Source organism: Ovis aries, chromosome 1 (assembly GCF_016772045.2).
Source record: "Ovis aries strain OAR_USU_Benz2616 breed Rambouillet chromosome 1, ARS-UI_Ramb_v3.0, whole genome shotgun sequence".
NCBI lineage: Eukaryota > Metazoa > Chordata > Mammalia > Artiodactyla > Bovidae > Ovis > Ovis aries.
In genome coordinates this window covers 161,059,719-161,073,497 of record NC_056054.1, presented here as the reverse complement: position 1 = coordinate 161,073,497, position 13,779 = coordinate 161,059,719, and positions in this window count along the sequence as shown.

Below are 13,779 nucleotides of genomic sequence, written 5' to 3'. Positions count from 1 at the left end.
TACACCTTTAGGTGGTTGAATATCTTGGTTATGCCCACTAAGTCTTGTTTTATAGATGACTCTCAGGCTAATTTATATTCACGTATCTAATAAATTATGTAAGCATGTCAGTGGTAATCTCTTTATTCTCTCTTTCTCTTTCTCTTTTTTCTCACTTACTGCAATTTGGAGTTTTTGAGAATCTCACAGTCTATGGTTTTGAACTTTCCTTTTTTCTATAAAATATATTAACAGAAAAGATCTTTTATAATTTTTAATGAAAATGACCTGAACTATGTCAAAGCATGGAAAGGCATTCTGTAATAATCACAGAGTCTTATGTAGAAGGTTTTTTAAAAAGCAATCACAACATTTGACTTTGACCATAAATATTTCCTTAACAGGGTGCCAGGAAAATTTCATTTTTAATTTAAACTGAGAATGTTAGTAGGTGGGATGGATAAAGATTATCGCTTCAACATTGCAAGCTTTCTTCTCTATATCAAGTTTGTATTGTTCATAAGAGTTAAAAATTCATCAAATGTATTTAATTGATTTATCATTATGATATACAAGTAAAAGAGGTGGCTCAACAGTCTGACTTTATAAACTTTACAGCACCTGCCTTTGCAGTTCTTAATTTGGCATTGGTATTATGGTAATACTGTTGTAGCCACCTGTTTTGGGAAACAAAATCAGTCGGAAAGACAATGCAGATGGTGGAGTGCAGTTTATTACATCGGCAAGGCCAAGGCAGAGTCTCCTCTTAGCCAAAGACCCCAACCAGTTTTTGTGAAAACCTTATATACCCTAAGTATACGTGCTCAAACTCACCTTCCCAAATTCCTAGAAACTAGTCTGGACAATGGAGAAGACAATGGCAACCCACTCCAGTATTCTTGCCTGGAAAATCGCATGGGCAGAGGAGACTGGTAAGTTGCAGTCCATGGGGTTGCGAAGAGTCGGACACGACTGAAGCGACTTAGCAGCAGTAGTCTGGACAATGTAAAAGAGAGATATGCTCAAAGTTAACCCATGATTCGTGTGTCATAAGCCTAGACAGTTAAACAGTGGAGATTTATCAATAGGCCTGTGGTCATATCTTGATAAGCATAATGGAATTTATGACTTTGTTCTGTTACAGAGATAATTAGCATATTCTTCAGGTAAAGGAGAGTCTAGGTACAAGTCCTGAGGCTCCTTCATCCAGGGGGTCTGGTTTTCCAGTTTGTGCATTGTTTCCATAGATACAGGGCACAGCGCAAGATGGAGTCCGGCTTTCAAGATGGAACCTATTCTGTCTGTTTCCTCCTTCAATACCAGTTTTGAAAAAAAAAAAAAAAAAAAAACCTAAGAATCTATGATGTGAAAGTATAACATTATCAAATGGGTTATGTACAATTACGAAGACCAGTTACATTTTAATATTCAGCCAAATTTGATTTTCTGAAACCATTTTCTTGGTGAAATTCAATTGGACCTGCTAATTAGTTTAGATACAGCTGTTCTAAAACATGCAACTCACTGCATATATAATATATGAAGCTGCAGATTCAGGTCTCTGACTCATAAAAGTGTCAGTGAAGTGTTTTAGAGGGATATCCGGGAAAATAAAGGATTTATTCATGGGAGATATAGGGTTTCCCCTTTGAAGAAAAGTAGATTGTACTCTGAACCTCCCTTTTGGGATGTTTGTTTGAAATGTTAATTAGAATAACTGGTTTAGCAAGGATTAGGACAAAAGCTAAATGTTGCTGACAGTAAGATATTTTCTCCTGGGAATCTTTCTGTTTTAGTAACTACTGTGGTGTTTAAAGTGGATAAAACTACTGCATCAGTGCCTGGAAAAAATGTTCCAAAGACCACACCATTTCTGAATATACCATAATATTCACCATTGAACCAGAAACATTTCATTTTTAAAATTACTAATGGTTCAGAAAGTTCCAAAATGTAGTATGTGAAAGAGTTCTTTACACTAATACCTTTTAATTAATGGTATATTTGTTTATATGACAGTTTCTTTACATAAGCAGTGTTATTACTTTATAAAGTGTGCTTTTCCTAAAATGTATCTGCAGAGACAATACTTTTTAGTTGCTGAAATCCAAATGCACACACTCTAAAAGCAACACCAAATATTTAATTATTAAGTGATTCATTCAAAAATTATTGAAACTTTAATATGGCCCATGTATTTAAAAATACAAATATGGACTCTGACTTTATGGGATTTATACTTCAGTGACAGCATTGATATAGTCGTAGTATGGTACAATGCATGATTTAATGGAAATAAGTGGAGTAGTGTTATTTATGTAGGTAGACGAATTTCTAACACTACTTAGGAGGCATCAGAAAAATTTTTCTGAAAAAGATGTAATCATGAATAAAATATAAAATCTGAGTAAGAATAAGGCAAAGGGGAAACAAATTGGGACATTGAGAAGAGTCATCTTACAAAGGATCTTTATAATCTACAATTTTGAGGAGTTTCCCTGGTGGCTCAGTGATAAAGAATCCGCTGCTAATGCAGAAGATGTGGCTTCAATCCCTGGAAGATTCCCTGAAGAGCTAAATGACAACCCACTCTAGTATTGTTGCCTGGAAAATCCCATGAACAGAGTAGCCTGGAAGTAGCCTGGAAGGCTACAGTCGATGGGGTTGCAAAAGAGACACAACTTAGTTACTAAACAACAGCAACAACTTTTAGACAGGCTCTAGGCACACTAGCGCATTTTTCCCATCTATCCTTTTTTACATCCCAAGATGAAAATCCCCCACATTATTAGAAACCATGTTAGACTTTGTCTCATTAAGTTAACCAAGTATTCAAAGAACCCAATAAAAAAGGAAACTCTAGGAGTAAAGGAAGTAGATTGGATGGGGCTGTAAAAAAAAAGGAAGAATAAAGAGTTGATGATTAGAGTCAATTTATGATGTGAGCCTCTAAGTATGTTCTCGTGCTATCCACTGAAACAAGAAAATAGAAGCATGGACAATTTCAGTGGATATGATTAGTATCATTGTGGAAATGCTAAACTTTAAAAGGTTGCTCAATACTTATTGGGAGTAAGCAGTAAAAACAATAACAGATAAGAACCTGGAAGTCAGGGGGAAAAAATGAATTTTTTCAGGAAAAAAATTAGACTTTTCTTGAGAATCATCATCATTAACATGATCATTTAAGTACTAATGAAATAATCTAATAATTTGTGGGACAATATCAAATATGGGCAGCTATGACTGAACAATATGTTACCAAACCAAATATATCAATGTTAGGAAAGAGAATATTCTATAGAAGAGTCAGAGAAAGGAGATTGAAACTGAATCCTGAGTTTTGCCATCTTTATATGGTAAGGTTTAGGCTGAGTTGACTAAGCAATGAATGAAAGAGTGACTAAATGAATAGCCTATACAAACTGATGGTTTGCAGCTCACCTAATTAATTTGACAAATGCGGCTTGATTATTGACCAAGGGGACTATTGACCAAGGGTCTCCCACTGAGAACTCCTTGGAACTTTTTCAGGGTCAATATTCCTGGCAAATGTCTTGGAGGGTTGAAGACAGAAAGTCAGAAGAGTGCACAAAGGTAAAGATTCTCCTGAGATTCCTGATGCTTGTTTGCATTTTCTTTCTTTTCTTACTCTGTATTGATTATCCTTAAATAAAAGCTTCATGTTAGAATGCACTATAGAGCCTAGTAAATCCTTTCAAATTCCAAACTGGGGAAAAACACATTCATTCTTAATATCTTTGCTGTTAGGTATGGCACTGAAACACTTGCTAGGTCAATAACTTCATCGCAGATATAGGAAGTGAGATGACAGTTTTTTATGATTGTTAACAAATCCAATATAATTATAATCAGACAAGAATCAACATCAGAACCTGACTAAATTTGTACTAACTAGAGTTTTTCTCCAGAATCTGGCTTTTGCTTTGCTAAACAGAGATAAACATATGTTATGAGAATTCATATATTTTTTTAGTTTTCAAGTATTTGATGGCAGCACTAATCTCTGTTATATTTCAAGGAATGCATCATTCTTTTGTTACTGAGGTATAATTGGCATGTAACGCACTGACTTCAGGTATATGACATAATGATTTGGTATTTGAATATATTACAAAATGAGCTCGATGATAAATGTAGTTAACATTCATCACCAAACTACATACAAAAATTTTTCATATGATGGGGACTTTTAAGGTCTACTTTCTCAGCAAATTTCAAATATACAATAATGTTATTAGCTATAGTCATCATGATGGCTATAGTTGACTGAGGGGCATCAAAAAGTACGAATTCCTAGGTATAAAATAAATTATGCGTTCTTGAAAGTACTTACCCTAATAGAACACTGTGTTAGATGTTAAATTTGGTAACGTCTGTGGAATCAACCTTCTTATGCTTAGTGATTTTCAATGTAAAATATTAACTTTTTGAACACATAATAGGAAGATTACTTCATGTTTAGTTAAGTAAAAAATTTAAAAAAAAAAAAACTTGTACAACTTCATGACCAAACACAAGCAATAAAACAACAAAGAGATTTACACTTTAAATTAGTTGGTTATTTTAAATCCTTTAAAATAATTTCCTATAAGAAATGTCCTATAAGAAATCCTTAAAATTTCCTATAAGAAAAGATTTTAATTTAATATATAGTAGTAGAAAGGATTTTCTAAAGTTGAGCAATCTGCATATAACATTGGAATGATCTTTTACCCTCTGATAAAATATAATTGTCAGTGCATGTGTGTGCTCAGTCCTGTCTGACTCTTTTCAACCCTTTGGACTGTAGCCTGCCAGGCTCCTCTGTTCATGGAGTTTATCAGGCAAGGATACTGCTGTGGGTTGCCACTTCATTCTCTTGGGAATCTTTCTGATCCATGGATCGACCTGCATGTCCTGTGTCTCTTGTATTGCAGGCAGATTCTTTACCCATTGAGCCTTTAGGGAAACCATAATTGTTAATATGATCATCTAAAAAGTATCTTGAATGATTACTAGGAAATTAAATATGTGTGATTTCTTTTTTTCTGTAGATAAATTAACATTAAAATTTAGAATTCATGTATTTAAATATTGTTACTATTAAAATAGAAAATAAAAAATATATAGTTAAATATATCTACCAGATTTGTAAAAGTTTCAAAAAAAAAAAAAAAACAGGGAATTTATTTTCTTTTTGTTAGAAATGCTATAGCATGATCCCTGCATATTTATTCTAAAAATATATATTTGTGACACTAAATTTTGAAAAGTGAAAAGAAACAACATAGGAAGGGAAAGAGATGCTGAAACAAAAACCAAAGTGTTTCTGCTTTATTAACATAATTACAATATATTGTATAAAGCCATTTTTTAAAAAAACACATTAGTATCAATTTCCTTACAGTTTTAATCCTAACATGAGAGTCACTCAACTTTGACAGAGTCCTAATTTCTAAGGAAATATTTACTACCATTGCATTTTTACAACTATTGCATTAATTTATGACTATTTTAAATGAAGCTCTATTGTATAGAACTTCAGAAGTACTCCAGAATCTGCTCTGTACCTAAGTTACCTAAGAAACTGCAAAAAATCTAAGATGTTGCACTACATGTACAGTTATATATTTATATATCTATTCATAACATAAAACTACAGATAAAGATATCTATCTCCATATCTGTAGATCTATGTGGATACTAGCAGAGATCCCAAGTCTGTAGTCAGAGGCCAGACATTACTTACAGTAATAGCAATGGGTGGTGTAACATGGCAGCATGGATCTCCCTGTGTTAAGCACCCTGCCCATGTTATGTGTGCTCAGTTGTGTCTGACTCTTTGCAATCCTATGGACTGTCACCCATCAACCTCCTCTGTAAATAGGATTTCCCAGACAAGAGTACTGGAAAGGGTTGCCATTTCTCTCTGCAAGGGATCTTAATGACCAGGGATGGAAACTGCATCTCCCACTTGGCAGGCAGATTCTTTACCACTGAGTTACCTAAGCCTGTAATTACAGCAGGGTTTTCCTATAGGAGAATAATATGGAAAAATAAATTGCTGTGCTTACAAAGAAAAGATAACTCTCACTATCCTCCTGAGAGAGGAAAATAATTATAATCTTCTCAGTATAAACATATTCTCTCCTTTAACAGAGAGGACACAAAAAATTACTTTGCTAACAAATGTCTGTCTAGTCTAGGCTATGGTTTTTACAGTAGTCATGTATGGATGTGAGAGTTGGATTATAAAGAAAGCTGAGAGCCAAAGAATTGATGCTTTTGAACTGTGTTGTTGGAGAAGACTCTTGACAGTCCCTTGGATACCATGAAGATCAAATCAGTCATTCCTAAAGGAAATCAGTCCTAAATATTCATTGGGAGGAGTGATGCTGAAGCTGAAGCTCTAATACTTTGGCCACCTGATGTAAAGAACTGACTCATTTGTAAAGACCCTGATGCTGGGAAAGATTGAAGGTAGGAAGAGAAGGGGATGACAGAGGATGAGATAGTTGGATGGCATCACTGACTCTATGGACATGAGTTTGAGCAGGTTCTAGAAGTTAATGAAGGACAGGGAGGCCTGTTGTGCTATAGTCTATGGGATCGCAAAGAGTCAGACAGGACTGAGCCACTGAGCTGAACTGAACAAAAATGAAACGATCCTGGATCTTAATCCTTTGAAATTTAAATAAATCTCTCCAGGAAGAAGATAAGGTAAATGTCTACATTTTACAACCCAGGGTTTCATCCCTTTGGAATATAAATGCATAGGAAGATAACTTTCTAAATTGCCCTGGAGGTCTACAGGCTATTCAGTCACCCTTTCTGTTAATCTAGGTCACTACCCTGGAATGCAACTATTTAGTTGTTGGGAGCCTAAAGGAAGGTTTATTGTCCTTTGGATGGTATAATAAGGAGGCAAATGACATCAAATCTGATACTCAAGGCATGTAAAAGCAAATGTTTTTGAGGGTAGTTAAACAAAATATTCTGTCTTTGTAGCATATCAATCTCCATGACTCAGGAGGCCAGGGCTTTGCAGAAACACAGAAATCCAGGACAGATTTATCTTCCCACATTAAGCACTTTTTATGCTTTGTGTAATAGCCCTATTTGTATTGATCTGTGAATTCATGAGCATGTAAAAAGCATAAAATGTCTCAAGTCAAACATAATCTCTCATGACTTTTCAAGAATTGGCTTGATAGAATATTTGCATTGAGAAAGGTTGCAATGAGTTATTTAGACACAGCTTTATTCAGTCCAGATTGTTTTCTATCAGCAATGATGAGGAGATATCATACTAATTTCTCAATAGCTATAATCTATCATAGCAATTTACTTCTCACATTATTTTGAAGATTGCTTTTAAGATTTTTGTTTATTAAGTAATTCTTAAGTAAAGTCGCTCAGTCGTGTCCTACTCTTTGCAACCCCATGGACTGTAGCCTACCAGGCCCCTCCCTCCTTGGGATTCTCCAGGCATGAGTACTGGAGTGGGTTGCCATTTCCTTCTCCAGGGGATCTTCCCAACCCAGGTCCCCTGTATTTCAAGCAGACAGACACTTTAACCTATGAGCCACCAGATTTTTGTTTATTACAGCAAGTTAATCATTCAGGTTGATTGCTAAGAGTGAGATAATATCTTTTAGAAGGAATGAAGGGAGAAAAGTAGGAAGGAAGGAAAGAAAGGAGACAAACTGCCTGGCAGCTTACAGCTGACAGCTAAAAGTAAGAGCTAGGCTATAATATTCTCAAAGAAACGTAAACAGTCTTCACAGAATATCAAGAATAATCAAGTAAAGGCCCTAATTATTTTAGGTTTTACTTCCCATTAAGACAATTTTCAAAATGTCAATATTAAAGCTAAAATTATCAATAACATTGATCAAAAAAGGTTTTAAAAGATGAAACTATTGCAAGTTGATGATAATTAAATTGTTCAGAATCTTTTAAATGTGAATCATCTATCCTCATTTCTGTTAACCACAATAAGACAAAAATATATTTAAAAATATGGTCTTCCCTGGTAACTCAGGTCGTAAAGAATCTGCCTGCAATGTGGGAAACCTGGGTTGATCCCTGGATCTGGAAGATGCCCTGGAGAAGGGAATGGCTACCCATTCCAATCTACATACATATATCTCATGTGGTTCATAAATCTTATGTGTACACATCATTATAATTTTACAAAGTGGACATAATTGTATAACCTCTACTCTGATCATGTTATAGATGATCAACACCTTGGAAGCCTCTTTTATGCCACATTTCAGTCTATCTATCCCTCAACCCCCATCAAATGTAGCCACTATTCTTATGCATAATAGCTTTTATGGAAGTAAATACACAATTGTTGACTATTTAGCTACATATATATCATAAGCACGTGGAGAACAGCTCTCTGATTAAACAGAACCAGGCCACTAGGTTGGCCTAAAAGTTTGTTAGAAGTTTTCCAAAACATCACGTGGGGGAAAAAAAAAAAATTCGCCAAACCAATACATAAATATAAGCATCCTTGTACTCTTCAAAAAAGAACCAACCACTGTAACCAACCCTTGTCACTTTTTAGTTCTTTCAGCAAAAATGAATATTTCTAGATATAACTCTTATTCATGGTTTTCTTTTATTGCTAATAAAAGTAAAGTTATCCCAAAACAAATTCTGTGTGATATCACTAATATATGGAGCCAAAAAGATGCACAAACACAGCAAAATGAAAACAGACTCAGAGGTATAGAGGACAAACTGGAGTTTCCTAAAGGGGAAAGGGATGAATGAAGTAAGTAAAAGGAAACCAGTAGGTCCCAACCTTTGATTGTAATTAGTCACAGGAATGTAATATACAGCATAAGAAATATGATCAATAACATAATTAATAACTTTTTGGGAAATTGATGATTACTAGACTTATCATGGTGAACCATATCATAATATATGTAAATGTCAAATCACTATGTCATACACCTGAGACTAACATAACTTTGTATATCAACTATGTATTGGGTTGGCCAAACAGTTCATTCAGGTTTTTCTGTGACACAGTACAGAATTTTTTGATCAACCTAATCTATATGACATGAGGGAATAAAAAAAGTAAATTTATCCAATCTCCTTTTCTTAGTAGCATTTAGAAGGCAGTATTCTGATCTAACTCTGTGCAGGTGACTATTTTGTCCTTAAAAACCACTATTACTGTTTTTTGTGTTTTTTTTCCCTTTTTTTTTTAATTTAAATTTTATTTTTTTACTTTACAATACTGTATTGGTTTTGCCATACATCAACATGAATCCACCACAGGTGTACATGAGTTCCCAACTCTGAACCCCCCTCCCACCACCCTCCCCATATCATCTCTCTGGGTCATCCCAGTGCACCAGCCCCAAGCATCCTGTATCCAGTATTGAACCTAGACTAGCGATTCGTTTCTTACATGATAGTCTACATGTTTCAATGCCATTCTCCCAAATCATCCTGCCCTCTCCCTCTCCCACAGAGTCCAAAAGTCCGTTCTATACATCTGTGTCTCTTTTGCTGTCTCGCATATAGGGTTATCATTACCATCTTTCTAAATTCCATATATATGTGTTAGTATACTGTATTGGTGTTTTTCTTTCTGGGCTACTTCACTCTGTATAATCGGCTCCAGTTTCATCCAATATATTCTTTTTAATGGCTGAGTAATACTCCATAGTGTATATGTACCACAGCTTTCTTATCCATTCGTCGGCTGATGGACATCTAGATTGCTTCCATGCCCTGGCTATTATAAACAGTGCTGCAATGAACATTGGGGTACACGTGTCTCTTTCAATTCTGGTTTCCTCACTGTATATGCCCAGCAGTGGGATTGCTGAGTCATAAGGTAGTTCTATTTGTAGGTTTTAAAGGAATCTCCACACTGTTCTCCATAGTGGCTGTACTAGTTTGCATTCCCACCAACAGTGTAAGAGGGTTCCCTTTTCTCCACACCCTCTCCAGCATTTATTGCTTGCAAGCTTTTGGATCGCAGCCATTCTGACTGGTGTGAAATGGTACCTCATTGTGGTCTTGATTTGCATTTCTCTGATAATGAGTGATGTTGAACATCTTTTCATGTGTTTGTTAACCATCCATATGTCTTCTTTGGAGAAATGTCTATTTAGTTCTTTGGCCCGTTTTTTGCTTGGGTCATTTATTTTTCTGGAATTGAGCTGCGTAAGTTGCTTGTATATTTTTGAGAATAGTTGTTTGTCAGTTGCTTCATTTGCTATTATTTTCTCCCATTCTGAAGGCTGTCTTTTCACCTTGCTTATAGTTTCTTTTTGTTGTGCAGAAGCTTTTAATTTTAATTAGATCCCATTTGTTTATTTTTGCTTTTATTTCCAGAATTCTGGGAGGTGGATCATAGAGGATCCTGCTGTGATTTATGTCTGAGAGTGTTTTGCCTATGTTCTCCTCTAGGAGTTTTATAGTCTCTGGTCTTGCCTTTAGATCTTTAATCCATTTTGAGTTTATTTTTGTGTATGGTGTTAAAAAGTGTTCTAGTTTCATTCTTTTACAAGTGGTTGACCAGTTTTCCCAGCACCACTTGTTAAAGAGATTGTCTTTTCTCCATTGTATATTCTTGCCTCCTTTGTCAAAGATAAGGTGTCCATAGATATATGGATTTATCTCTGGGCTTTCTATTTTGTTCCATTGATCTATATTTCTGTCTTTGTGCCAGTACCATACCGTCTTGATGACTGTGGCTTTGTAGTAGAGCCTGAAGTCAGGCAGGTTGATTCCTCCAGTTCCATTCTTCTTTCTCAAGATTACTTTGGCTATTTGAGGTTTTTTGTATTTCCATACAAATAGTGAAATTATTTGTTCTAGCTCTGTGAAAAAATACCGCTGGTAGCTTGATAGGGATTTCATTGAATCTGTAGGTTGCTTTGGGTAGTATACTCAGTTTCACTATATTGATTCTTCCCATCCATGAACATGGTATATTTCTCCATCTATTAGTGCCCTCTTTTATTTCTTTCATCAGTGCTTTATAGTTTTCTATATATAGGTCTTTAGTTTCTTTAGGTAGATATAGTCCCAAGTATTTTATTCTTTTCATTGCAATGGTGAATGGAATTGTTTCCTTAATTTCTTTTTCTGCTTTCTCATTATTAGTGTATAGGAATGCGAGGGATTTCTGTGTGTTGATTTTATATCCCGCAACTTTACTATATTCATTGATTAGTTCTAGTAATTTTCTGGTTGAGTCTTTAGGGTTTTCTATAGAGGATCATGTCATCTGCAAATGGTGAGTGTTTTACTTCTTCTTTTCCAATTTGGATTCCTTTTATTTCTTTTTCTGCTCTGATTGCTATGGCTAAAACTTCCAGAACTATGTTGAACAGTAGCGGTGAAAGTGGGCACCCTTGTCTTGTTCCTGACTTTAGGGAAATGCTTTCAATTTTTCACCATTGAGGATAATGTTTGCTGTGGGTTTGTCATATATAGCTTTTATTATGTTGAGGTATGTTATTTTATTCCTGCTTTCTGGAGAGTTATTTTTAATGATAAATGGATGTTGAATTTTGTCAAAGGCTTTCTCTGCATCTATTGAGATAATCACACTATTATTGTTTAGTTAAAACAAGTTTCTTATAATTCTGAAAATGTCTTTTTAAATGTACTAGATGGCTTACAGGGATTACACCTAGTGAAAGTTTTGTAACTGTTTTATATGTGTGTGTTACTTTATTTGTCAGCTTAGCTTGTGAAAAAACGTTTGACATTTAACTTTGTCCATTCACATAGTTACAGCTACTTAAGGAAAATTTTGAGTATAAACCTGACTCTGAATTGACCCTGAAGGTCAGTTGATCTGGAATGTGTTAAATCAACAAGTAGATTCCATTTACAACATTTAAAAATCCTTAACAAAATATCAAAACAGCTGATTCCAGAAATAGAGTATTATATAGAAAATAGTTTTATTTCATATTTGAATTTAATTTCTATGTAATACATTTACTATGTTTCTTATCATATATGTTTCTCTTTTGTGTATTAATGTAAAGGACTGATTAGGAAAATGAGAAAAATTAAAACATCCAATTTTTTAACTATCTCTGATATTTTCATCTTGGGTGTATTTCTTTATTTGACAAATGTATTATATATAATGTGACTGCTATGTTCTTGACCTTTATGACAGAGGTGTCGATCTTACAGTAAAAACTATTTCCTGTAAATATATGAATTTGGACTTCAAGAAATAATAATAATATATAAATATAAGTGGTATTTATACATAGTAACAGAAAATTGCAAGTTTCTATGAAAAACTATGATATTGAAACTTATCCTCTTTGTTTACTAGTTTTATTAAGTGTTAAAATAAATATTAAGCTATGGTTCTAAACCTATATGAAAGACTTATGAAAAAAGAACCATAGTAAATAAGGAGAGGCAATGAAATACAAAGTAAAAACTAGACTAACAGACATATTTTCTATATTCTAATTTCAAGGTTAACACTTACTAGCCAGGATAATCTGAAGAAGTTATTTAATGCTCTGAGATCTAATTTCCAAATTTGTAAAATGGAGATTGATGAAAGTTGTGAATTATCAAGTAAAATAATGTATCTATAACTACTCTGTATATGATGTCATTAAACAAATATGCTAAAAGTTTGTTTTCAGAAGTGCAATGTTCATATTATAACTATCATGAACTTCATTCACTTAAAAAAAGATTCTTCCTCTTCTAGTACATCATTCATTTTCACATATAGTACTTTGGGTTTTCCTCCCTGATTGCAAACTAAAATATCACTGATATCAGTGTTAGTTGTACACTTTTATTCTCATGCATGAAAGTTATTTTCAATTTCCATTTTGATTCACATATTCTCAATACTGATAATGTACAAAGCCCAGTGATATTATTACTGGTGACAGTGTTTTGTCAGATAAATGACATGTCAGTTTTCATTTATATTTCTGAATGCCTGGCAAAGACTGACAGCTGCACAGAGCTTATAATTTGGTGTCACATTATCTCAATGAATGGAGCAATTTCCATAGGAAAATACATTTGAAATTAAACATTGAACATTCAGATAATGCTTTTACTGATTTAAGGAGAGACTAAGTGTTGCAGAGATATGGTTCATAGTTCTGACAGTGTGTTTAAAGAAACAGGGAATGTCAACTTAAAACAATTCAGAGAGATGGTAAGCATTCCACTTTCCTGTGTTAAAGTATTAGATATGGAAATATATTTGAACAACACAGCAGTTATTAAAGAACATTAATCTGGAATTTCAAAGATATTTCTTTAGGCTAATTTTCTGGGAATGATTTTATACACCTCCTATTAGAACTAGACTGCCAAGTTTGCTAAAGACTCTGCTAAAAATTGGAAGTTCCAAAAAAGCAATACATCACCTAAGCTCTCCGGGACCATGGAACTTGCCACTGTTAAGAAATTACCAAATTAGGATGATGAGTGCTGGGTCAGAAGACTACTGCAAAACTGTTGCATAATAGCTGATTTTTCTATTGTGGCAGTTGGGTATAAAAGATAAACAACCAAAGAAATGGACACAATGTGTCCTGCTTCTCTTAGCACACAATGCAGATCAAAATTAACATATTGTATAGAGAGTTTTGATAGTAGGGATCTAAATTGCATGTGAATTCCAGGTAGTAAGGAAATTTAGAAACTAAGATATATAGCTTCTTTTTTATATATTGTATCAGTTCAGTTCAGTCGCTCAGTCTGTCCAACTCTTTGTGACCCCACGGACTGCAGCATGACAGA